Source organism: Saccopteryx bilineata, chromosome 4 (assembly GCF_036850765.1).
Source record: "Saccopteryx bilineata isolate mSacBil1 chromosome 4, mSacBil1_pri_phased_curated, whole genome shotgun sequence".
Taxonomy (NCBI): domain Eukaryota; kingdom Metazoa; phylum Chordata; class Mammalia; order Chiroptera; family Emballonuridae; genus Saccopteryx; species Saccopteryx bilineata.
Window position 1 is genome coordinate 35,668,043 of NC_089493.1, and position 23,929 is coordinate 35,691,971.

General features: G+C 41.8%; 1 long non-coding RNA gene across 1 annotated transcript in view; it reads right to left on the reverse strand.

Annotated features, from left to right (window-relative positions):
• Positions 1-20,229, reverse strand: part of LOC136335344 (uncharacterized) — a 46,083-nt gene extending 25,854 nt beyond the window's left edge. Inside the window, exons 1-3 of the long non-coding RNA XR_010731299.1 lie at positions 20,068-20,229; positions 17,266-17,337; positions 2,207-2,275 (exon numbers count right to left, since the gene is read on the reverse strand). This is a non-coding gene — a long non-coding RNA (uncharacterized lncRNA). The remainder of the gene's footprint in view (positions 1-2,206; positions 2,276-17,265; positions 17,338-20,067) is intronic.
• Positions 20,230-23,929: the final 3,700 nt, after the last annotated feature.

Consider the following 23,929-nt stretch of genomic DNA (forward strand, 5'->3'; position numbering starts at 1 on the left):
GATATACTATTTGAACACAATATCATTTGTCTCAAATGGTTCTGGAAGGAGCATTTATAGTTAATGGAAGGGGGGTTTTTGTCAGGAAATCTAGGCCAGGAAATCAGGGCCAAGTCATAATAACAAGAGCAATATGCCTTTTCTTTACTGATTGATTTTTAGTTAGAGAGAGGGGGGAAAGATGGGGGAGAAAGAGAGAGAGACAAAGAGAAACATCAGTTTGTTGTCCCACTCATTTATGCGTTTTGTGGTTGCTTCTTGCATGTGCCCTGACTGGGGAATACAATCTGCAACTTTGGCTTATCTGGACAACACTTCAACTGACTGAGCTATCCGGCCAGGGCAAAAGTCCAAATGGTGTTGTTGTCTGAAGAAATCCACATTTTTGTGGTAGTGATGTATATTTACCTTCCCCTGGAAAGAGGCCAGTCCTGAGTGGCACAAGCCACTCTCAAAGTCCAATCAATATCTGTTTGGTCTGGAGAATATTGGTGAGTTACTATGGAGAAGCTCTCGCCACTGACCTCCACTAACCAAGTCACCTGCTTAACAGGTGCCGTTTCCTTGTAAAACCCGCGAGTGCCCACGGCATGCCAGAGCCTCAGCTAGCAGGGATGCTCTCAGGCACTTCTGTTCCCACAAACTGAGCTGAGTGCTCACCAAGGGTCAGGGCTATCTGTTCCCAAACCCATCTCTGCTTGTTGTCCTTGCAATTCCAACTACACAACTGACTTAGTTGTTGTGAAAGCCAAAGAAATGTGAGTGCAAAGGAAGAGTTCTTGTTCCTGTGACGACCTATATGTTGTATGCTTCAGAAAGGCTTGCTAAGGACCTAGTAACACAAGTAAATGCTCTTGAGTTGATGTAGGAAAGACATGTGGAAAAAAGACTGGGGCAAAAGTCATAAACATCTTAAACTATTTCTGTATTTTGTTTGCTTTTGTGTCTTTAAGTTCTCACCCAACTTTAAAGGAACCTAAACTGGAACTTACAGATGAGTTCAATAGAATATAAGCTGGATGGGTGCGAAGACCCAGCACCTAGAATATACCTGGTACAGAGTAGGAACACCATAAATATGTGTGGCATAAGTAACTTGTGGGTGCTGTTAATACAAGAGCATTAAAGCAGAACTCCAATTAATAGAAGAAGCCTGCTCCAAAATAGTGTCCTGAGCACCTAAAAAAAAATGATGTTCAAACATACCTTTAGGCTTTAAGCTAAAATAAGATACTTAAGGTATGTTTCTCTTGGTTACTCCTTTAACAATATTTTAAATTAATGGACCATTTCCTGTCAAGATCACATTGGAAAAGACAGCTTTGCCTATATTCAGAAACAGGAATGTGCTTTGGTTGTCTAGCAGACACTGCCCTCCCCAGAGTAGAGTGCTGGGCCAGATCAGGAGAGGGCTGCCCAGATCAGGAGACCTCTTCTCCCCGCTCCTGAAGTTAGCTAGAGCAGTCTTTTCCAGTTCATAAAGGAAGAGACTTGATGGGATGCAGACTGCATCTCTGAAGAGAGCTTGGTCCAGTAGACGTAGACCAGAGTACAGCCATCCCTTGGACCATCCTGACCCAGTAAGAAATGTGATGGTAACTAGTGCCTTCCCCACCTCAGACTATATTTGAGATTCTTTGGATTTGGACTCAGAGGATCTGGGTTTAAACTTCTCTATATTAACCTGTGTCCTCGAACTAGTTAACACACTTCTCTTAGCTAGAACTTCCCTACTGGTAGGCAAGCAATGGGTTGCAGATATGCTGAGATATTGATCTTTCCCAATACTTGAAGTAGCCAGGCAAGGGCAGCCAGAATCTCTAGGCTCATCAGCTCTGGTGTCAGCAGACTCATCCTTTTCCCATAGTGAGCTAGAGACAGATACAGATATATAGATATAGATATAATGTATGTATGTGTACATGTACATTTTTTTTCATTTTCCTATCTGTATCATGATATGGGAAATGTTGGAAGCACTACTAGTTGCAGCCTTCGCTCCTCAGCTAATATACGGCTCAAAAAAATTAGGGGATATTTTATCTCTTCATATTCATTTTTGAAATATCCCCTAATTTTTGTGATCGGTATAAATCCTGTCTTGCCTTTGTCAACAGGTTGTTGTGATCACTGAGATATAGGTGTGAAATGCTTTGAAAACTGTTGATAGTTCTACAAACAGGAGGAATCCTGACACACTACTTGCCTGATACCAGCCAGCAGCCACAGGAGAGTTTGATTCCATTTCTCCGGCCGTAGTTTTCCCACCAGATTCCTGAATTAACAGAGAAACAGGAAAAAGAAAAAGTTGGCATGTAGAGGGTCAAAACATTACTCTTATTCCTGATACATCTGATATCAGCAAGTATAACTGTAGGCAAGTGAGCTTAATACTGAACTGCAATATTAGGCCAGTTTACCCAGCTAGTCACAGGCAACTCTGGAAAACCACCTTCTTCCCCTGCAGGAGAAAGCATTTCCCTGGGATTGTGCAACAACAACAAAAAAAAAACATAGACAACTTCCAAAAGAAAGAGAAAAGCTGGGAACTGGTTCATACATGTCAGGCTTCTTCTTCCAAACCTACCAATCAGACATGTCACTCCACTTCCTTGGGAAAGAGTGTCACACTAATAGAGCTCCTCCTGTGTGGAAGAGAGCACATCAGAAGCACCCTGTTGAGATCTGAAAGGAAGCTGTGGTCTGTTTTGGGTGTTGTTTTCTAGCCAACATGGCCGCAGAGGCACTGAACTTTTGCAGAACTCTTAGAACCAGAGCCTCGTCTATCTGTGGCTTCCTGGGTACAGAGAAACAGGAAATGGGGCATCCATTTTGTCCAAGCAGATCAAACAGACATGACAGTCTGGCCCTAGAGGTGGTTTGCTGATCCCTAGATGTAGGTAAAGTGATGTAATTCTGGAGCCATACTTGTGATTCCCTGAGCTTCATGACTGCGACAGGGAGCAGCCACCCTATTTGACATTTCTGCACTATTCTGCTGGTTACTGCTGGAGGCATAGTCCAGGACCTGCTCCTTAGCCCACCCACAAATGTTTAAGCACCTAATTTCCTAAATTAAATCCTTTTCTGCCTACAGTGTTCAAGTGGTATCTACTATCTGAAACCTAACAATAATTGAAGAACATTTTATTCATATTAGTTTTTCCCAGAAACCTTCCTCCTCTCATCTCTCCCCTTCCCACCTTCTTTCATCAATTCATTATTATTGACAAGCATTGGGTCACATGCCTATACCTAAAACTATCACGGGCCAAAGAGACATAAAGTCCGTGTTTGGCTTACACTAATCATCATATTACCAGTATGGAATAATGAGTGTTCCACTTTTTCAGACCTATATTTTCCCATCTAGTAGCCTGCGTTCTACTTATTTTTTGCTCTGGGTCCTGTGTGTGTATTTTAGAGAGGAACCTTTAATATCTAAAGGCTAATAATCTTCTTTTAAACCACCTGTTCAAATTCCTAGGTTCTTCTCTACTTATAAACTAAGCTGATTGTGAGCACTCTTGTCTTAACTACATAATACATACTGGTTAAACTGATTTAATTTCTGAGCCCTGCAGTCTCAGAAAGTAGACCACAGAATAATCACACCAAAGTTATATGGTATTCAAGTTCACACTTTGGAATGGTGGTAAGAAATTCAGGTGGAACTCACCACCAGCCTCTTGTCTCCCACTCATTACTTAAAGAACAAATGGTTGGTGCCCTTCAAGTAAGAAGAGGGTCAACTTTCCCATCACTTGGGTTTTTACTTCCTGGAGAAATCAGGCCTCTTCTCATTCTGCAGTCTGAGAGGGTGATGACATGTTTTTAGTATTGTATAAATATTATTTTTGGTTAAACTGTCTTTTCTCTTGGAGATTCAGTGATTATACATTGAGTATCCACTTCATGCAAAGAATATTTGGGGCTGTAGAGTAGCCACCTTGGTTTTTATCCCAAGTGGTTTCTAATCTGATGGGGCAGGGGGGCAAGAAATACATTAGCCATGCTTTTCTTATTTATTTTTCACTACCCAGATCATTAAAGAGATGATTCATATTTCTGATTCATTTGACTGTGTTTGGGGAGACAGAAAGGAATTTTACTTTAGCTCATAAAAAATCTTACACAGCAACATTTTAAGTCTTTGTCTGGAGACTGAATGAAACCCACTATTTCAGGTACAAAAGAATTGTTGATCATGATCCCATTAGGATCCTCTCTGCTTATAAGGCAAGAACCATGATTATTTGAATCATCTTTAATAGCTAATACAGCCAAACTGTAAATTCATAAAGGCAGGGACTTGATAACATCACTCACCTGTATATCTGTAGTTACCTGGCCCATTTTTTTTTTAAATAAATTTTTATTAATGGTAATGGGATGACATTAATAAATCAGGGTACATATATTCAAAGAAAACATGTCTAGGTTATTTTGTCATCAAATTATGTTGCAAACCCCTCGCCCAAAGTCAGATTGTCCTCCGTCACCCTCTATCTAGTTCTCTGTGCCCCTCCCCCTCCCCCTAACTCTCTCCCTCCCTCCCTCCCATGTCCTCCCTCCCCCCCCCACCCTTGGTAACCACCACACTCTTGTCCATGTCTCTTAGTCTCATTTTTATGTTCCACCAATGTATGGAATCATGTAGTTCTTGTTTTTTTCTGATTTACTTATTTCACTCCTTATAATGTTATCAAGATCCCACCATTTTGCTGTAAATGATCCGATGTCATCATTTCTTATGGCTGAGTAGTATTCCATAGTGTATATGTGCCACATCTTCTTTATCCAGTCTTCTATTGAAGGGCTTTTTGGTTGTTTCCATGTCTTGGACCTGGCCCATTTTAGATGCCAACAAATAAATACTACTAGATTCAGGAAAGAATGAAGACGTGTGTGACACAGCACATGAGCAAGTACTCAGTACGTTTTATTTTTATTTATCGTTCTTTTATTTATTCATTTGAGAGAGAGAGAGAGAGAGAGAGAGAGAGAGAGAGAGAGAGAGAGAGAAAGGGGGGAGGAGCAGAAAGTATCAACTCCCATATGTGCCTTGACCAGACAAGTGCAGGGTTTTGAACCAGCGACCTCAGCATTCCAGGTCAATGCTTTATCCACTGCGCCACCACAGGTCAGGCAGTACATGTTTTTGATGGGGACAATCTGACATTCACCTGCCCTGTCTGTTTTGACCATTGATCGCTCCTTGCTACTACTTTCTGCTGCGTTCAGCCACCATAGTTCTTTCCATGTCATCAGTAGCTTTTGCTAATATTCAGATCCTCTGAGGCCATCCCACCTGTGAAAATTTCTGTAAAAACAAAACCAAAGACAGTTTGAAGGAAAGAGGAAACTTTCAAAAGTTTTAGGCCAGCAGGAAGTTTGTTGGTTTTTTAATTGTATTCATCTGATGAGCTCTCAGCCCAAAGCATCGCTGTTTGTATCGATGAGAAAGCACCATTAACATCTAAGTATGTGACTGGAGTCCTAGTCATGTATATTGGATAAATGGTTCCTAAACATTTGTTATGTGCTGAATTATATATCGCCAAATTCATATGTTGAAGTCCTAACTTCATTGTAGGAATTACCTCAGATAGATGAGTTTCCTCAGAATGTAATAGTATTTGGAGATAAGTTTCTAAAGAGGTGATTCAGTTAACATGAAGCCGTTAGGGTGGGCCCTAATCCAATCTGACTGGTATCTTTCTCAGAAGAGGAAATTTGGACACAGGGACATCAGACCACGTGAAGACACAGCAAAATGCTACCCGCCTGCAGACAAGGAGAGGCCTCAAAGGACACCAAACCTAGCCACACTTTGATCTTGGACTTCTAGCCTCCAGAACTGTGAGAAAACAAATATCTGTCATTTAAACCACCCAGTCCATAGTATGACACCCCTAACAAACTAATACATTTATTACAGAATTCTTCTTCAGCATGGTGTTACCACAAAGAAGTCTCTGTGCAACACATTCACTGTACTGGGCACTGTGTAATTGCGGTTATGTAATAGAACATAACTGACTGATAACACACGAGATTGGGTTTTGCTAGAAGGAAGCAACTGGCAAGACTGTGCAAAGTCTCAAGAAATTAAATACCTCTTGACACCTGCAGCTAAATTTTCTTATCACTAAAAACGATCCTTTTAAAAGTTTCTTTTCACTTCCATATTTTTCCTTCCCCACTTTGCCACCCTTCTGCTCTTCCCTATCAACCATACCCCACCCCCACCACGTCCACTTGCCCTCCAGCAGGCCCTGGATCCATTTCTGGCTTTACTTAATGGAAAATAAAATAGCCGTTTTGTTTGTTTTCTTTCTTATGGCTTTAAACGGATTTCCCCAACTAAAAGTTCAGGAACAAGTTTTAAAACCTGTTTATGAGGGTAATGTTTTCAACTTGGCCTCACATCAGTCAAGGAAGGTGGGCTGAGAAAAGCAGCCAGGCATTCTGGGCAACCAGGGATCTCTGTGATGGGAGAAAAGTACCAGCAAGATTTGGTTGGGCCTGACCAGGCGGTGGCACAGTGGATAGAGCGTCAGACTGGGATGTGGAAGACCCAGGTTCAAGACCCCCAAGGTTGCCAGCTGGTTTGAGCAAAAGCTCACCAGCTTGGACCCAAGGTTGCTGGCTCGAGCAAGGAGTTACTCGGTCTGCTGAAAGCCGGTGGTCAAGGCACATATGAGAAAGCAGTCAATGAACAACTAAGGTGTCGCAACAAAAAACTGATGATTGATGCTTCTCATCTCTCTCCGTTCCTGTCTGTCTGTCCCTATCTATCCCTCTTTCTGACTCTCGCTCTCTCTGTCCCTGTAAAAGAAAAAAAAAAGATTTGGTTGGGAGTCCCCCCCATTTCCGGCGCAAAGTGGAATAGCGGACACAGCTCAGGGGACAAATACCTCTCTGAGAGGAGCAATGAGAGAGTCTCTCTGATGCTCAGGGGTCCAGGGAAGTCCTGGTTAGTGTCTGCAGCAGTCTGTCTCCCACTGTGGGTGCATCAGCTCTCATATAAAGCAGTGGACTGGGCTCTGGCAGACGTAGACTAAGTCACTTCACTCCTCTGGATCTGAGCTGTAAAATTCCACTTCCTGAACTGTAGAACAAGGTCAAATGAGATTCACCACTTTTAATTTTATTTTCACTTTTGTTTGTTGATTGATTTTAGAGAGAGAGAGAGGAAGGGGGAGGGAGAGAGAAACATCAATTTGTTGTTCCATTTATTTATTCATTATTGATTGAATCTTGTCTGTGCTCTGACCAGGGATCAAACCCATAACCTTGGCATATGGGGATGATGCTCTAATCAACTGAGCTACCCAGCCAGGGCCTCTTTCAATTGTTTTAACTGTGGAAAGAACTTTACTCAAATGAAATCTTACATATATAAGTTCATATCAGAAACAAACAAATAAACATATCTCCAGCCTAGCTCAGGACTGAGGGCGACTCTCAGTCGATCCCCTTGGCTGAAACCTGGTGAGAATTGCCAAATTCGATTATGTCTTCCTAGGGCTTTTGTGCAGGAAAATGTCTAACCTCAGGCCTGGGGGTGAAAGGTGCTGATCTGTAGTGTTTGCTGATTTCTGTGGCGTGAATACTACCACCACGGCGGCGTTCAAGCTGCCAAAGTCACCTCACTGAACGCAGAGTTGGACGTGCTGCAGCATACCAACAGTGAAATCCTTCTGAAATAGAGTTTTGAGTATTTATTACCTTTGTTTTTAATGTAATTTATGTCATTGTAAGTTTGTATCATTCAATTTTTAAATTTATTTTTATTTTACTTGATTTATTTATAGTGAGAGAGAGAGAGACAGACAGACAGACACAGACAGATAGGAAAGGAGAGAGATGAGAAGCATCGATTCATAGTTGCGGCACCTTAATTATTTTTATACCATTCTATTTTTTTTAAAGGTTGTATTTAACAATTGGCTTGCAAAATTCCAGAAAATTTAATAATAGGTTCTTATAAGTTGGTATGAGTCAATGCCAGAATGCCACTATCTTGAGTCTTTTTAGAGCTAACTTTCTCCAAAGGTTTATACTGAAGGATTAGTCACTTGAACCTATGATGGGCCAAGTGGAATATCCTAGGAACTTTGGAAGTGTGCTTAGGAGGGGAAAAAATATATAAAAACAACACCAAACATGGTTTTCAGTGTAATATCCAGCACAGAGCATGGAACTGAAAAAACAGGTGGTCAACCAGTAGATAATTCAATGACCCAACCTGCACTCAGTAGGCACTGTAATCTGAGTTATCTTTTACAATCAGAAATGGGTTGGGTTTATACCCTTTCAATCACATTCTGTCATCCAACCCTTTCATGGGGCAGGAGGCACCAACTGTGGCCAAAAGTATCAGCAATGTGCTAAGTTAGTGGGGTATTCTTACAGAGCCTACACCAAGGACTTTACGTGATGACCCAAACTGATCACAGGTGACAACCCAAGAACGCCGAGAGGCCTACATAGGCTCTACCTGTACGTCCAGGTAGCTATAATCACAGTGACTTAGGCAAGTATGATATTATAGTGTCTCATCTCCTCCTGGTTACTATCTCCCTGTTTCATTCCTATTTTTGTCCTTCCATTTTTCTCTGAGTCTCTGAAAATAGCATAGATGTTTAATAGCTAAATAGTTAAGAGCATGGATTCTGAACCAGATTCCTTGGAACCAAAAATTCTAGTTTTGTCACTTCCTAGCTGTATGAACTTCAGCAAGCTGCTTAACTTTTCTCTAAATTTCATTCTCTATAAAACATTGATGATAATAGTACCTACTTCATAGCATTATTGGGAGGATTAAATGAGTGTCACACATTCACAGTACTTAGAATAATCCTAAGCACATAGAACATGCTATTTAAATGTTAGCTATGGCTTGACCTGTGGTGGCACAGTGGATAAAGCATTGACCTGGAATGCTGAGGTCACTGGTTTGAAATCCTGGGCTTGCCTAGTCAAGGCACATACAGGAAGCAACTACTACAAGTTGATGCTTCCCGCTTCTCCTTTTTCTCTCTTCTATCTAAAAATCAATCAATAAAAATAAATAAATAAATGTTAGCTATGACTATATTATTACATAATATATATGTATTATATATTATGTGTTATTTGAATGAATGCAGGTGAACAAATGCATAGGAAAGAAGGGACTGCATGAATATGCAATGAAATTCTCCTGGAAAACAAATGCCAATTATAACATTAACAGAATACAATCACAGTAACATTGGCTAGCATTTATTGAATGTTTAAAAATATTTTACAGGCATTATTCCATTAACTCTTCATAAAAATCTTAATAAGCAGGCACTACCTACCAGTAGCTGGGTTATACAAGTAAGAAAACCAAGCCTGTGGAGTTTTATCCCAAGATCACATAGTTAATTCAAATACAGGTCCTTCTGATTCCAGAGGTAGAGCTCTTATCCACTAGTGTTTACTGCATACAACAGCCCCATCAGCCAGCTCCAGCCCACATGCCCTCTCCTCTGTGCTGAGCTCACCTCTCTTCATCTGCACCTGTCCCTTGGGGCCCATCCAAGGCTTACTTCCCTTCTGAAGACTTCCCAGACCGTTTCCATTAGTATGATGCTCCAAGCATTACAGCATTTTGCATGCCCCTCACTCTCTCCTGCCTGCGGCTATGTTACATTAGACTCACTCTGTATCACATAAGTAGCTGTTTGGAGATTTTGCAAGATCCAGGTTAAATTTATGCCCAGGCTAAGATACTGCCCTAAGCCCCATGATGCAGCCAATCGCTGCTGGAAGCTGCCCAGAATATCCATCAGGGTTCCCCAGAAACCGCACTCTGCTTCTAGCCCCAGCATTGGGGACTGTAAAATGGGAACAGGAAGTTCAGCCGGATAGAATCAAGCCCTGTTCTAATCTAACCAAGCACCCTTCACCCCCCTCAGTTACCTGGCCAGATGATGCACAGAGAAGGGTGGAAAGCTGAAGTCAGCTAATAAGGTGACCAATCGTCCTTCTTTAGGGAGGACAGTTCTTCTTTTGTAAGTTCTGTCCTCCCTCGAAAAGTGTCCTCCTACATGTCCCCCTTTTTGATATTGGAAGACTAATCTGTAAATGTCCGTAGATGCAGATTCAATCCATTGCGTGTAATGTGACGTATTTGTATTTGACATGAAAATTCGTCAAAGATCAGTAAGGTGCAGGGAGACACGATTATGAGACTCATGCGCTCCGCACAGGAGACCTTGAGAGAGTGCGCGATATACCGAGCGTGCAAATGGCTTGGTGTACTTCTTACTGAAATACGACACGACACATATGACATTGTAGACTCACGATTATTTCTTTCTCAGTGAATATTCAATCATAGACAGGTAAGCACAATTCATGTTTTATTAATTCATTATCTATTTAATAATTTCCAAATACGTGTAACTTTATTTACAAGTATTTTCCCAAAATTTGAGTTTTAAAGTGGAAGTCTAACCTCAAACCATATCTATTAATAACTCATTTTTTTTTTCAGGGACAGAGAGAGAGTCAGAGAGAGGGACAGATAAGGACAGACAGACAGATAAGGAACAGAGAGAGATGAGAAGCATCAATCATCAGTTTTTTGTTGCGACACCTTAGTTGTTCATTGATTGCTTTCTCATATGTGCCTTGACTGTGGGCCTTCAGCAGACCGAGTTAACCCCTTGCTCGAGAAAGCAACCTTGGGTCCAAGCTAGTGAGCTTTTTTCTCAAGCCAGCTGAGCCCGTGCTAAAGCTGGCGACCTTGGGGTCCTGAACCTGGGTCTTCCGCATCCCAGTCCGATGCTCTATCCACTGCACCACCACCTGGTAAGGCAATAACTCATTTTGATTAAATAGTTGCATAAACCAGATGTTTTTTAATTAGAAAATGATAAATACATCCAAATATCACTCCAAATTAGTGGTTTTGATTGATATTTAGTTTTGTTCATTTAGCTTCCGGAAAATTCGCCTACCGTGATGTAACGTTTTCAGTTCCTAATGTGCTTGCATCATTCGTGTAGCTCTATATTTTATTTTTAATTTTATTTAAAATAGAAAAAGAAAAAATGCCATTTCAACGATAAATTGAAAAAGGAATTTTCATTCCTCATATCAAAGAAAGATACCATTGTTTTCTGCAATATTTGCAGCAAAGAATTTTATATTGCAGTTGGGGACAGAGCAGCCATAATGAAACACTTGACCACCAACAAACAGAAGCAATCACTCGATGCATCAGCTTTCAGTTGTAAAGTAACAAGTTTATTTTTAAAACTTCAAATTATTCTGAAGATGAAAAACAGTTGGCTGCAATGGAGGGAACATTTGCATTTCATACCATAATTCACAATCAAAGTTTTTGTAGTATGGATTGTACAACTAAATTATTTATTTTATTTTATTTTTATTTTCTACAGAGACAAAGAGAGAGTGAGAGAGAGGGATAGATAGGGACAGACAGACAGGAATGGAGAGATGAGAAGCATCAATCATTAGTTTTTTGTTCCGTATTGCGACACCTTAGTTGTTCATTGATTGCTTTCTCATATGTGCCTTGACTACAGGCCTTCAGTAGACCGAGTAACCCCTTGCTTGAGCCAGTGACTCTGGGTCCAAGCTGGTGAGCTTTTTGCTCAAACCAGATGAGCCCACGCTCAAGCTGGTGACCTCGGGGTCTCGAACCTGAGTCCTCGGCATCCCAGTCCAATGCTCTATCCACTGCGCCACTGCCTGGTCAGGCTGTACAACTAAATTATTAAAAAAGTTTCACAATGCAAAATTTTCATGTGCCAGGAAAGAATGCAAGGCTATTTTGAAATCAGTATTTAAAAATTACTGTGACAAGCCCTGGCCAACTGGCTCAGTGGTAGAGCATCGGCCTGGCGTGCAGGAGTCCCGGGTTCGATTCCAGGCCAGAGCACACAGAAGTGCCCATCTGTCCACCCCTCCCCCTCTCCTTTCTCTCTGTCTCTCTCTTCCCCTCCTGCAGCCAAGCTCCATTGGAGCAAAGTTGGCCCGGGTGCTGAGGATGGCTCCATGGCCTCTGCCTCAGGCGTTAGAATGGCTCTGGTTGCAACAGAGCAACGCCCAGATGAGCAGAGCATTGCCCCCTGGTAGGCATGCTGGGTGGATCCCGGTGGGACACATGCGGGAGTCTGTCTGACTGCCTCCCCGTTTCCGACTTCGGAAAAATACAAAAAAAAAAACCACAGAAAACTACTGTGACAAAATACTTACAGAGGACTTGGAAACTGTAGCATTCATAACAATTTTATCTGATGCATCAAATCATAATGAAATTAAATAGTATCCAATAATAGTAAGATATTTTAATGTTACCAAGGGCATTCAAGTAAAAATTTTAAATTTAGAATCCATTGAGGAGCCTGACCCGTAGTGGCGCAGTGGATAAAGCGTCAACCTGGAACTCTGAGGTCGCCAGTTCAAAACCCTGGGCTTGCCCGGTCAAGGCACATATGGGAGTTGAAGCTTCCTGCTCCTCCCCCTTCTCTCTTTCTCTCTCTCTCCTCTGAAATGAATAAATGAATAAAAATTAAAAAATATAGAATCCATTGAGGGCAAAACTTCTGAAATTTTGTCAAACCATCTATACAGAGTAATAAATGAAAACAACTTGAAATCCAAGATTGTTGCACAAATGGTTGATAATACAAATACAAATTTTGGTGGGTGAAGATACAAAGGGGTGAATAATGTGTATGTAAAATTACAAGAGTTACTCCAAAAGAAAATACTAGGAATACGTTGTAATGCCTCAAATTTTGTCAAATGCAATCAACACAGCATCATGTGCCATGCCAATTGATATAGAAGTAATAATAACTACAATTTGCCTGACCTGTGATGGCGCAGTGGATAAAGCGTCAACATGGAAATGCTGAGGTCACCGGTTCGAAACCTTGGGCTTGCCTGGTCAAGGCACATATGGGAGTTGATGCTTCTAGCTCCTCCCCCCTTCTCTCTCTCTGTCTCTCCTCTCTCTCTCTCTGTCTCTCCGTCTCCTCTCTAAAATGAATAAATAAATAAATAATTTTTAAATTTAATAACTACAATTTATTTCATTTTAATTGTTTTACTGTTTGTGTTGCTAATTTAAAACAATTTTGTGAAGAAGCAAATGTTAAATACAAAAAGCTTTTAGGATATTCAAAAGTTAAATGGCTTGCTCTAACATCTGCTATAGAGCATGTTCTATAATTATTTGAGCCTCTCCATTCATATTTTTTAAGTTTAGACAAATGTCCTAAAATCCTGGAATTATTTTTCAATAATAAAATATCTGAGATATTAATGTATTTTGTACATAATCAAGCATCTATTTTTCACAAAATGATTCAAAAGGTTGAAGGTGAACACATTTCAGCTACAGAAGTCAGTCTTATTTTGAATGACTTTATCCTGCAATATAATCTTGTTTTGAAGAAAAGTTTCTTCCTTTAATTATAAAAAGAAAATTGTCAGACTTAAAGAAATCAAATCTGGGCATAATAGAAAAGTTTATCAAAGAAGTGCAGATTTTTTTTTATTATTTTTTACAGAGACAGAGAGTGAGTCAGAGAGAGGGATAGACAGACAGGAATGGAGAGAGATGAGAAGCATCAATCATTAGTTTTTCATTGCACGTTGCAACACCTTAGTTGTTCATTGATTGCTTTCTCATATGTGCCTTGACCACAGGCCTTCAGCAGACCTAGTGACCCCTTGCGGGAGCCAGCAATCTTGGGTTCAAGCTGGTGGGCTTTTTGCTCAAACCAGATGAGCCCGCGCCCAAGCTGGCGACCTCGGGGTCTGGAACCTGGGTCCTCCGCATCCCAGTCCGACGCTCTATCCACTGCGCCACTGCCTGGTCAGGCCCTGTGCAGAATTTTTACCAGAGATGTTTTCAATATATCAAAGAATGGTCTGGGCCCTGGCCGGTTGGCTCAGCGGTAGAGCGTCGGCCTAGCGTGCGGAGGACCTGGGTTCGATTCCCGGCCAGGGCACACAGGAGAAGCGCCCATTTGCTTCTCCACCCCTTCACTGCGCTTTCCTCTCTGTCTCTCTCTTCCCCTCCCGCAGCCAAGGCTTCATTGGAGCAAAGATGGCCCGGGCGCTGGGGATGGCTCTGTGGCCTCTGCCTCAGGCGCTAGAGTGGCTCTGGTCGCAACATGGCGACGCCCAGGATGGGCAGAGCATCGCCCCCTGGTGGGCAGAGCGTCGCCCCTGGTGGGCGTGCCGGGTGGATCCCGGTTGGGCGCATGTGGGAGTCTGTCTGACTGTCTCTCCCCGTTTCCAGTTTCAGAAAAATACAAAAATACAAAAAAAGAAAAAAAGAAAAAAAAAAAAAGAATGGTCTGAAACAAACATCAGGGGAAATAACAGTTTTCAATGGTGTTTTTTTTTTACTTCATTGTAAGTATATATATATTGGACAGATATTGAATCTTGTCCTGAGTTTTTATCTAAAGAAATGCCAGACATCAAAATAGATGACAATTGTCTCTTTGAAAAAATTAGAAGACTGAATGGATATTTAAATTCTGAAAAATTAATACAATGGGAAAATGAACACGTTGATATTGATAAAAGATGGGTGGAAATATTCAGTCATTTCAAAAATGAACATTTTCCATGTGAAAATTTATTTATTCTTGTTCAATTTATATTGTGCTGCCTTGGAACTAATGCAGCAGTTGAAAGAGTTTTTTCAATTGCTAATGATTTTTGGACAAGTGAGAAATTGAGATTGAATGTTTATACTCTAGCTGCAGCACCTGCCATAAAATTCAATATGAAGAATATTTCTTGTTCAGATATTTCTAATATATTGTTACAAGATGATACATTGACAAAAAATATTCATTCAATGGAAAAGTACTCATTTAGATAATATCTATACAAGTACTTTTTCTAACAGTTATTATTAAAAATTAGTAGGCATGTAAGCATAATTACAATACAAAATATTACAAATGTTTTTATTATGCATTTATCATATTATAGTGTATTATTATTGAAATGAATAAAATGTTTATTTTATTTACGATATTGTTTTCTTCAATTTATTTTTGCCCTCCTTTTTTCATTGTAAAAAATGTTTGTCACCTTACAGCTAAGAAACATTCAAGCTATTTCTACAGAAGAGATAATACAGCCTGTACTACCTGTGCACGGATGCTGAACCCCTTAAGAACATCCACAGAACGACTTACAAACGAACAAAGCAAATATAGTAGAAAGCACAAAGAATACCAAGGGGTGGGAAGTTAAAAGGAATGCTGAAACCTGGCTGAATAGATCAGTTGGTAGAGCATCCTACCAATACGCCAAGGTTGAATTTGATTGGGCATAAACAAGAACCAATGAATACATACATAAGTAAAACAACAAATTCATGTTTCTCTCTTTCTCCCTTCCTCTCTGTGTCGCAAGTCAATAAATAAAAAAATAATAATAGAGAAAAATAAAAGGAGTACTCACAATGTGATAGAACCCTTCAGGGAAACTTTGTTCGAGTTAGTGAGATTTTGTAAAAGTTAAAAATAATATATCTTTTTGGTACAAAAGCAATACATGCCCATGACAAACATCAAACATATCAGAAAATACAGACAAGCAAAGAAAGGAATTTTTTTTCAAACCACCTACAAATCTCACCCACCCAAAGACAACTTCTGTTAGTATGCTCAATACCTTGACAACCAGATTTGCAGGATGCAATGTGCGGAGCAGGAGCACAGGTTGTGTGTGTGTGTGTGTGTGTGTGTGTGTGTGTGTGTGTGTCCGTGTGTGGAGGAGGAGTGGAGGGAGGGGAGGAGGTCCAGGCATTTTAGTCTCTGTTGGAGAGGAAGTGATGAAAAATCTAGTTGATGGGATTGGGAAGAGCAAGAGGATTCACAGATCTCTCAGACCATGATTAAAATAACCATAATAGCAATAACAGTTAACATTTGTTTAGTGCTTATGTGTAAAAACATTGTGCTAAGCACTTAACATTCCATCATCTTATTTAATCCTCACAACCACAATGAAGTAGGTATTCTTATCTCTATCAACGTCCAAACCTGTAAGAATTTTTATGAGTTTATTTGAGCCAAACTGTTGACAATTGCTGGGAAGCAAAGTCTCAACAGATTGAGAAAATGCTCTGGCAGTTTTGCTTTTTTTATACATTAGAGCAGTGGTTCTCAAACTTTTGAAGTCAGGGCGCATTTAAACTCCTACAGATAATTGTAGGCACACTATATACAAATTTCTGAGAAATATGTTATAATAATTATGTCATATTAAAGAAAAAAATATAAAGTCCAAGCGTGCTTTTATGGTAATTAAATGAAATAAATATGAAAAAACTAAATTTATTCTGACATTAAAAAACATTTTTATGTTACATTTTTTTGAGTTGTGCTTTTTAGAATTCATAAAAAAGAGGGGTTAAAAAATAAAAAAACGACAAAAAAGTTTTCTTTTTATATATATAGATACATTCTTAGTAAGATTTAGTAGATTCAGCAGGTCCTGGCAGAAATGTGTTAAGTTTTTTCATTCTTGTGTGTTGGGGACCGAAATATAAACAGGGTATTTTTACAATCTGGATATCTTGAGGACAGAGGTGCTGGGCCTAATCCCCAACCTCACCTGCCTAGTTAACAAAGAGCTATACCTGATTCTCGTTTGTCCCACCCATGCTCTCCAGAAGAGGCTGGAAGCTAGTTTCTTATTGGTGTAAAGTTAGATTTGAATGGTATGGTGGGGGTTGTCTTTGAGTTGTCTAAGAAACAATTGAATTGCTAATGGACCACGTTTTTTCCCTGAATAAAGACAGATGCTGCTTTTTGAAGCAGCCACGTTATGGCTGAGGAACAGTAGAGACTGTTCTCCATGTCATCCTCCCAAACTCATCCTCCCATATATATTTTTTTCTTTAAAGATATATATATATATATCTTTAAGTCTCTGTCTATCATTTATTCAATTTCATGCCTTTTCCCATTCAAGACCCCGTAATAGACTCATCCCAGCTGGACCGCGACACTTGTGTTTATGAGAAACATGAGCTTGATGTGTCCTAGCAATTTCTTCAATGTTTGGGCATATATTTGAAAGACAAACTCTCATTTCCTCGTCAATACATAGAAGAATTCCTCTCTTTTAACTCTTAATTGCGTTGAGTGCAGAAAACCCCCATCATACATATCATCTTAACTTTACACCAAAGAAAGGATAGAAGAAACTTACCTCCAGTCTTTCCGGGGAACATGGGGAGCAGTGTAAACAATCCAGCACCACAGATTAACAGCCTTTTGCAACCTAATCATGCAAGTGAGGTGGGGGGTTGGTCAGACTGTCAGCTTACAGCCAATTCTCCACACTTCTGTCCCCCAAAAATCCAAACTCCTAAAACCCTGTTGGTTTTTTGGTCCCCAACAGGCACATATTTCTCTGGAATACCATAGGGTGCACTTGGAAATATAGGTCACACCAGTGTGCCCTGGTGCACACTTTGGGAACCACTGCATTAGAATCAAAGGAGAAGAAGTAAGGGGTTATATGAAATCTATTGATGGTAGATTAGGAAGGTGGGAGAAAGCAAAGGTGGGGGAGGGGAATTCTTGGGATTGACTAAAAAGAAAAAAATATATATATAGACTCAAACATCTTTTAGATAGGCAGGCATAAGAATATTAACAATTAACATGATAATAGTAACAATGAAGTGGGGTGGCTGTGCCCTGAAATGGCAGGAAAAGAAGATTACCCTTAGATTTCAAAGGTAGTTATGAGGTACCTAATTATAAATGCAAAAGATAACAGACAGGCTCTATTAAGGTAAGCATGGACCTTTGTTAGAGAAAAAGACCGCCCTGTGACATGACTTCCCACCAAGAACTGCTTTTAGTTAGAAAGTTTTCATTTCAGACCACCCTGCACGGTTATGGTTATGGTTACATTAGGTCTCTGAGTTTGCAAGCCTCCCCTGAGCTTGTCAGGTTCAGCATGTGGCCCCTTTATCATTCCCATCCCCATTTTATAGAGGCTAAAGCCTTTGTCCACACTCGCAGCCCAACACAGTGATGTTTCTCAGTGTGTGCGCCCCATAGACTACCTACATCAGAATGCCCTGAGCCTGACCAGGCAGTGGCACAGTGGATAGAGCATCAGACTAGGATGCAGAGGACACAGGTTCGAGAGCCTGAGGTCGCCAGCTTGAGTGCGGGCTCATCTGGTTTGAGCAAGGCTCACCAGCTTGAGCCCAAGGTCGCTGGCTCAAACAAGGGATCACTCGATCTGCTGTAGCCCCCTTGTCAAGGCACATATGAGAAATCAATCAATGAACAACTAAAGAGCCACAATGAAGAATTGATGTTTCTCACCTCTCTCCCTTCCTTTCTGTCTGTACCTCTCTCTGACTCTCTGTCTCTGCCACCAAAAAAAAAAAAAAAAAGTGCCCTGAGGAGATTGCTAGACTGGTCTGAGACTATAGGAATCAAAAGACCTCTGACCTGTTTGCCACAAGGTTTGATTGAAGGTTAACTCCCAGCTGAAGTGCTTCCAGTCAGAAAGTCATATATGAGAATGCCCAGAAGATATGTGTAAACTTGGAAATGCTATCTTCTGAGCAACCCACTATTGGTCAGATAAGTTTGTTTAAGCCTTTCCCACCCTTTTAATACTAAGATCTTTTCTTTCTTTTTTTTTTTTTTTACAGGGACAGAGAGAAAGATAAAGAGTCAGAGAAAGGGATAGACAGGGACAGACAGACAGGAATGGAGAGATGAGAAGCATCAATCATTAGTTTTTCGTTGCACGTTGCAACACCTTAGTTGTTCATTGATTGCTTTCTCATATGTGCCTTAACCGCGGGCCTTCAGCAGACTGAGTAACCCCTAGCTTGAGGCAGCGACCTTGGGCTCAAGCTGGTGAGCTTTTACTCAAACCAGATGAGCCTGCACTCAAGCTGGTGACCTCGGGGTCTCGAACCTGGGTCTTCTGCATCCCAGTCTGACACTCTATCCACTGCGCCACCGCATGGTCAGGCAATACTAAGATCTTTTCAACATCTTTCTAATACTAAGATCTTCTCAAAACTAAGCTTTACCCCACACCCTTGACTGTTGCATGATGTGGGGTGGTGCATTCTTATGAGGAATCCCATTTATGCCTCAGATAAGTGGCTTTGTATCAGAGACTTCCTTATTTGTATACTGGCTTAAAGGTTTTAATTTTCTACACTATAAGATAAAGCAGACTGGAGGCTCTCTCCTCTCAGTTCCTGCCATCAGCATTGCAGAGGAGAGGCAGCCAAAATGGCAGAGTGTTGAAGGAGAAGCCAGTTTGTTTAGAGTTTGTGCAGAGAGAAGGAGATGAGGAACAGAGGTGAATAAGGCTGGTGGGGCCTTTGATTCTAGGAAAACTCAGATGAGTCAGTGGCTTTGGGAGCCATGAATGGGAAGGGAAGTGTTTTCCCACTGTGTGTATTTACTCGGTTGCTGAGTGTGAACTAAGATTAAAGGTAATGGCCCACCAGTTCTTGGCTCTGTTGCTTCATTACTGTCCGTCCAAATCAAATGCAAACCTACGCAGGCCAAACAGCTGTGATGGTGGCCGCAACTACTGGCTTTACACCCACCATCCCATTTCTTTCCCAAAATGCTCAACGGGTGACAGAGTCTGAGATAACCCAGCTCAAGACCAGAGTACTGTGGGCTCCACATGCCTTCATAGTCCTTGGGTTAATCATGCCATAGCCTATCAGCCAGAAGAGAGCCCTCAGCAGAATGCATGCTGGCCTCCAAGTCAGCAACAAGACAGTGCAGGCCAATCACTTAAAATCACCTGACGGGACATTCAGGACCTAGAGGCAGGGCCAGGACTGGGAGATCAGGGTGATACTAAAGAGTTGGGATCTGTGCTCTCCCTCCCAGAAATACAAGATCACCCAGGCCTTTCTCCACCCCCTGTACTCCCCCTCTCCTCCCCCCTCCTCCCCCCTCCTCCCCTACCCACAACCAAGGTGCATTACCTTTATCCTTCTCTTACCTTAACTCCATGGGCCCCTTCTTTTGCCTTTGCAACTTGTTTCCTGAGCCCATGTCTTCTACCACTCACTTCTGCTACATCTGTGACTTTCTAAATAAACTTTCTCTTATAAAAAAATAAAAGAAGAAGAAAAAAAGAAGAAGAAGAAAGGGCTGGGAGCAAAAATTCTCTGTACCCAAGAGTTCCCTTATCATTTCACTTGAAATTACCCAAGCCTCCTAGCCTGTGGGAGTCTCAGGGACCTTATCTGTGAAACTAGGGAGTTGGCCATAATGATGGCAAAGGTCCTTTTAGCTACTTTGGGAAGATACTGTCTCAACCTCCGCTGCAGGTACTTCTGCTCTACTGTCACCTCTGGGGTAAGTTCACAAGTTGGCCTTCACAGAGGAGGCTGGGAAGACCCGGGAGCTGCTCCAAGCCTGGGTGGAATGCCAGCATCTTCCTACTCATTATCAACTCAAAAACCTTTCTTGCACATTATCACCCACTCCCTAGTGAATTCAGTATTTACAGTCACCCCAAGTGTGCCGGCAAGGCAGAGACAGAGACCATGTATAAGGTCAGTAGCCACGGCCACCATCACAGCCACCAGGCCCATGCAGGTTTGCATTAGATTCAGACAGGCAGTAATGAAACAACGGAGCCAAGAACTGATGGGCCATTAGCTTTAATCCTAGCTTGCACCCAGCGGGCAAGAAATACACACAGTGGGAAAACACTTCCCTTTCCATTCAGGGCTCCCAAAGCCACTGACTTATCTGAGTTTCCTAGAATCAAAAGTTTGTACCAAACCAGCCTATTAACCTCTGTTCCCCATCTCCTTCTCTCTGCACAAACTCTGCACTAACTGGCTTCTTCAGCACTCTGCCATCTTGGCTGCTTCTCTTCTCCTCTACGTGGCCTTTCTCTGCTCTCCCCCTGCATGGGCTCCTTTGTCCCGTTTTCTAGTGTAGAAATCAAAACCTTTAATCCAATATACAAACAAGGAAGTCTCTGATACAAAGTCACTTAGGGTGGGAAAGGCTTATTCTTAAAACTAAGCCTTAGGCTATAACGACCCTGCCTGCTTACAGCCTGTTCCCCACATCCAGTGCAAACTATAAGCGAGCAAACATATATATCATATTTACAAACTTATTTGACCAACACCATGCTTATACAAATGGAAGTGTATTTTTAAGCACACTCAGTATTTAGCAAACAAGTGTGAAACACATGTGTTTAGGTTTCCTTGCTTATATTTTCCATTGACCTGGCCAGGGACGTGTGTATAGTCTATGGAAGGCTGCCGGGTGCTTGCCCTCAGGACAGCAGATTGCAAATTGTGCATTACTATTGTTTGCAGGAAAAGGGGTTTTTCCCCCAGCCAGTTTTGCTAGAGGAAAGAGAGAGAGAGAGAGAGAGAGAGAGAGAGAGAGAGAGAGGAATCCAAAGGGTGAGTCTGGGCTGTGGAACTGGAGACTGAGTCGGGGTTTGGGAACCCTGATATCTGCCAGCCTGTTTGGCTGGGGAGTGCTGAGGATGGTGGAGGCCTGTGAGTCCAGCTGAGTCCAGAATGCTGAGGGGCTTGGAGTCCTGCCTGTTTGCTCATCCACCCATACAAGACTTTAATTTTTTTTTAAGATTTTATTTATTCATTATAGAGGGGGGGGGAGAGAGAGAGAGAGAGAGAGAGAAGGGGGGAGGAGCAGGAAGCATCAACTCCCATATGTGCCTTGACCAGGCAAGCCCAGGGTTTTGAACGGGCAATCTCAGCGTTTCCAGGTTGACGCTTTATCCACTGCGCCACCACAGGTCAGGCCATACAAGACTTTAATAAATAAAAGGACTGTTGGGCAGATAAAATGTATTATGCTAACTTTGTTAAAGAGGCCGTCGTCCAGGTGATATTAATGTGTGTTGAGGATCGTTGTAGCCTGGGGCTTGATTTTGGGATTAAGCCTTTCCCACCTTTTTTGATGTGGGGTGGTACAATCCAATCATGCCTCAGAAAGTGACTTTGTATTAGAGACTTCCCTATTTTGTATATTGGATTAAGGGTTTGGATTTCTACACTATAAAATGGGGATGGAGCGAGAGCTTGCTCTCTTGGTTCCTGGGACGATTAGCATGTGAGATCACAGCAGAGAGCAGAGAAAGGCCACATGGAGGAGGCCAGGAAAAGCAGCCAAGATGGCGGAGTGCTGAGTGAGATGCCAGTTTGTGCAGTTTGACGCTGGAGAAGGAAGGAGATGGGGAACTGAGGAGAATAAGGCTGGTGAGCTAGAAACCTTTGATTCTAGGAAACTTGGATAAGTCAGTGGCTTTGTGAGCACTGAATGTGAGTGGGTTTTGGAGCCAGTGTGTATTTTTACTTGCCCGCCGGGTGCAAGCTAGAATTAAAGAAAATGGCCTATCAGTTTTTGGCTCCATTGTTTCTTTGCTGACTGTTCGAATCCAATGCGAACCTGCATAGGCCAGGCAGCTGCTGTGATTCTGGCCCTGGCCCTGGCTTCTGGCTTTACAAGAACCCACCGTTTTCTGGCTCCACAGCTCCTTTACCGTTTGCCCAAATCCAATGTGGAACTGTGTGGCCACAGTGGCAAGAGCCATTGACCTTACACCCAGGCACCCCCAGGAAAGGAAAGAGGCAGCCAAGACCCCTGGCTCTCAATTCCAGGCTATGAAGTAGGCTTCACAAATTACTAGGCAAATTTTCCCCACAGTGCTCAGAACCCACCTTCTTTCTCTTTTTCCAACTCTCATTGGTTATCTGGTTGCCAGTCAGCATGGAGCCAGCCTCCCATTGAGCTAAGTTCTCCATGTCACCTCTGAGGTACCTATAACAATATAATTGAGGTACTAATTCATTTGCTATAATTTTCCATTGCCTTCTCTTTTCAGGCAGGCATTGCTAATCAGCCTTTTTGTTTTTTCTTGTCTTAGGAATTCTTGCAGGACAGAAAGCAGAGCTTCTTGAAGCTAATAGATCTTCTTGTCTTTATAAAAGTCCTGGCTCATTGATGAGATGATACAGACAGCCAGGGGGAGAAGGAGGCAGGATGCTTTGAAGAATGAGGAAGGAGAAAGCCGAGTGCTCAGAAACCAGAAAGGTAGAAAGAGAGAGAAGACAACTCAGATGATAAGAATGTAATGAATTCCAGGGTCCTGGGTAAGGACCAGATCTCAGAGGACATGGGCCTCATACTTTGGGTTTTTACCCTTTAAGGCCAGTAGCCACGGTCACCATCACATGCAGGTTCACAATTGATTCAGACAGATGGTAATGAAACAACAGAGCCAAGAACTGGTGAGCCATTAGCTTTAATCCTAGCTTGCACCCGGCGGGTAAGAAATACACACAGTGGGAAAACACTTCCCTTTCCATTCAGGGCTCCCAAAGCCACTGATTTATCCGAGTTTCCTAGAATCAAAGGTTTCTACCTCACCAGCCTATTAACCTCTGTTCCCCATCTCCTTCTCTCTGTACAAACTCTGCACAAACTGGCTTCTCCTTCAGCACTCTGCCATCTTGGCTGCTTCTCCTCTCCTCCATGTAGCCTTTCTCTGTTCTCTCCTCTAATGCTTAATCTCAAGAACTAAGAGTGAGCAAGCTCCCAGTCTGCCCCATTTTATAGTGTAGAAATCAAAACCTTTAATCCAATATACAAACAAGGAAGTCTCTAATACAAAGTCACTTATCTGAAGCATGATGGGATTCCTCATAAGAGCGCCCCCTATCCTGCAACAGTCAAGGGTGTGGGCAAAAGCTTAGTTTTAAAACTAAGCCTTAGGCTATAATAACTTTGCCAGCTTACAGCCTGTTTCCCACACCCAAAGTGAGCAAACACATATGTCATATTTACAAACTTATTTGACCAAC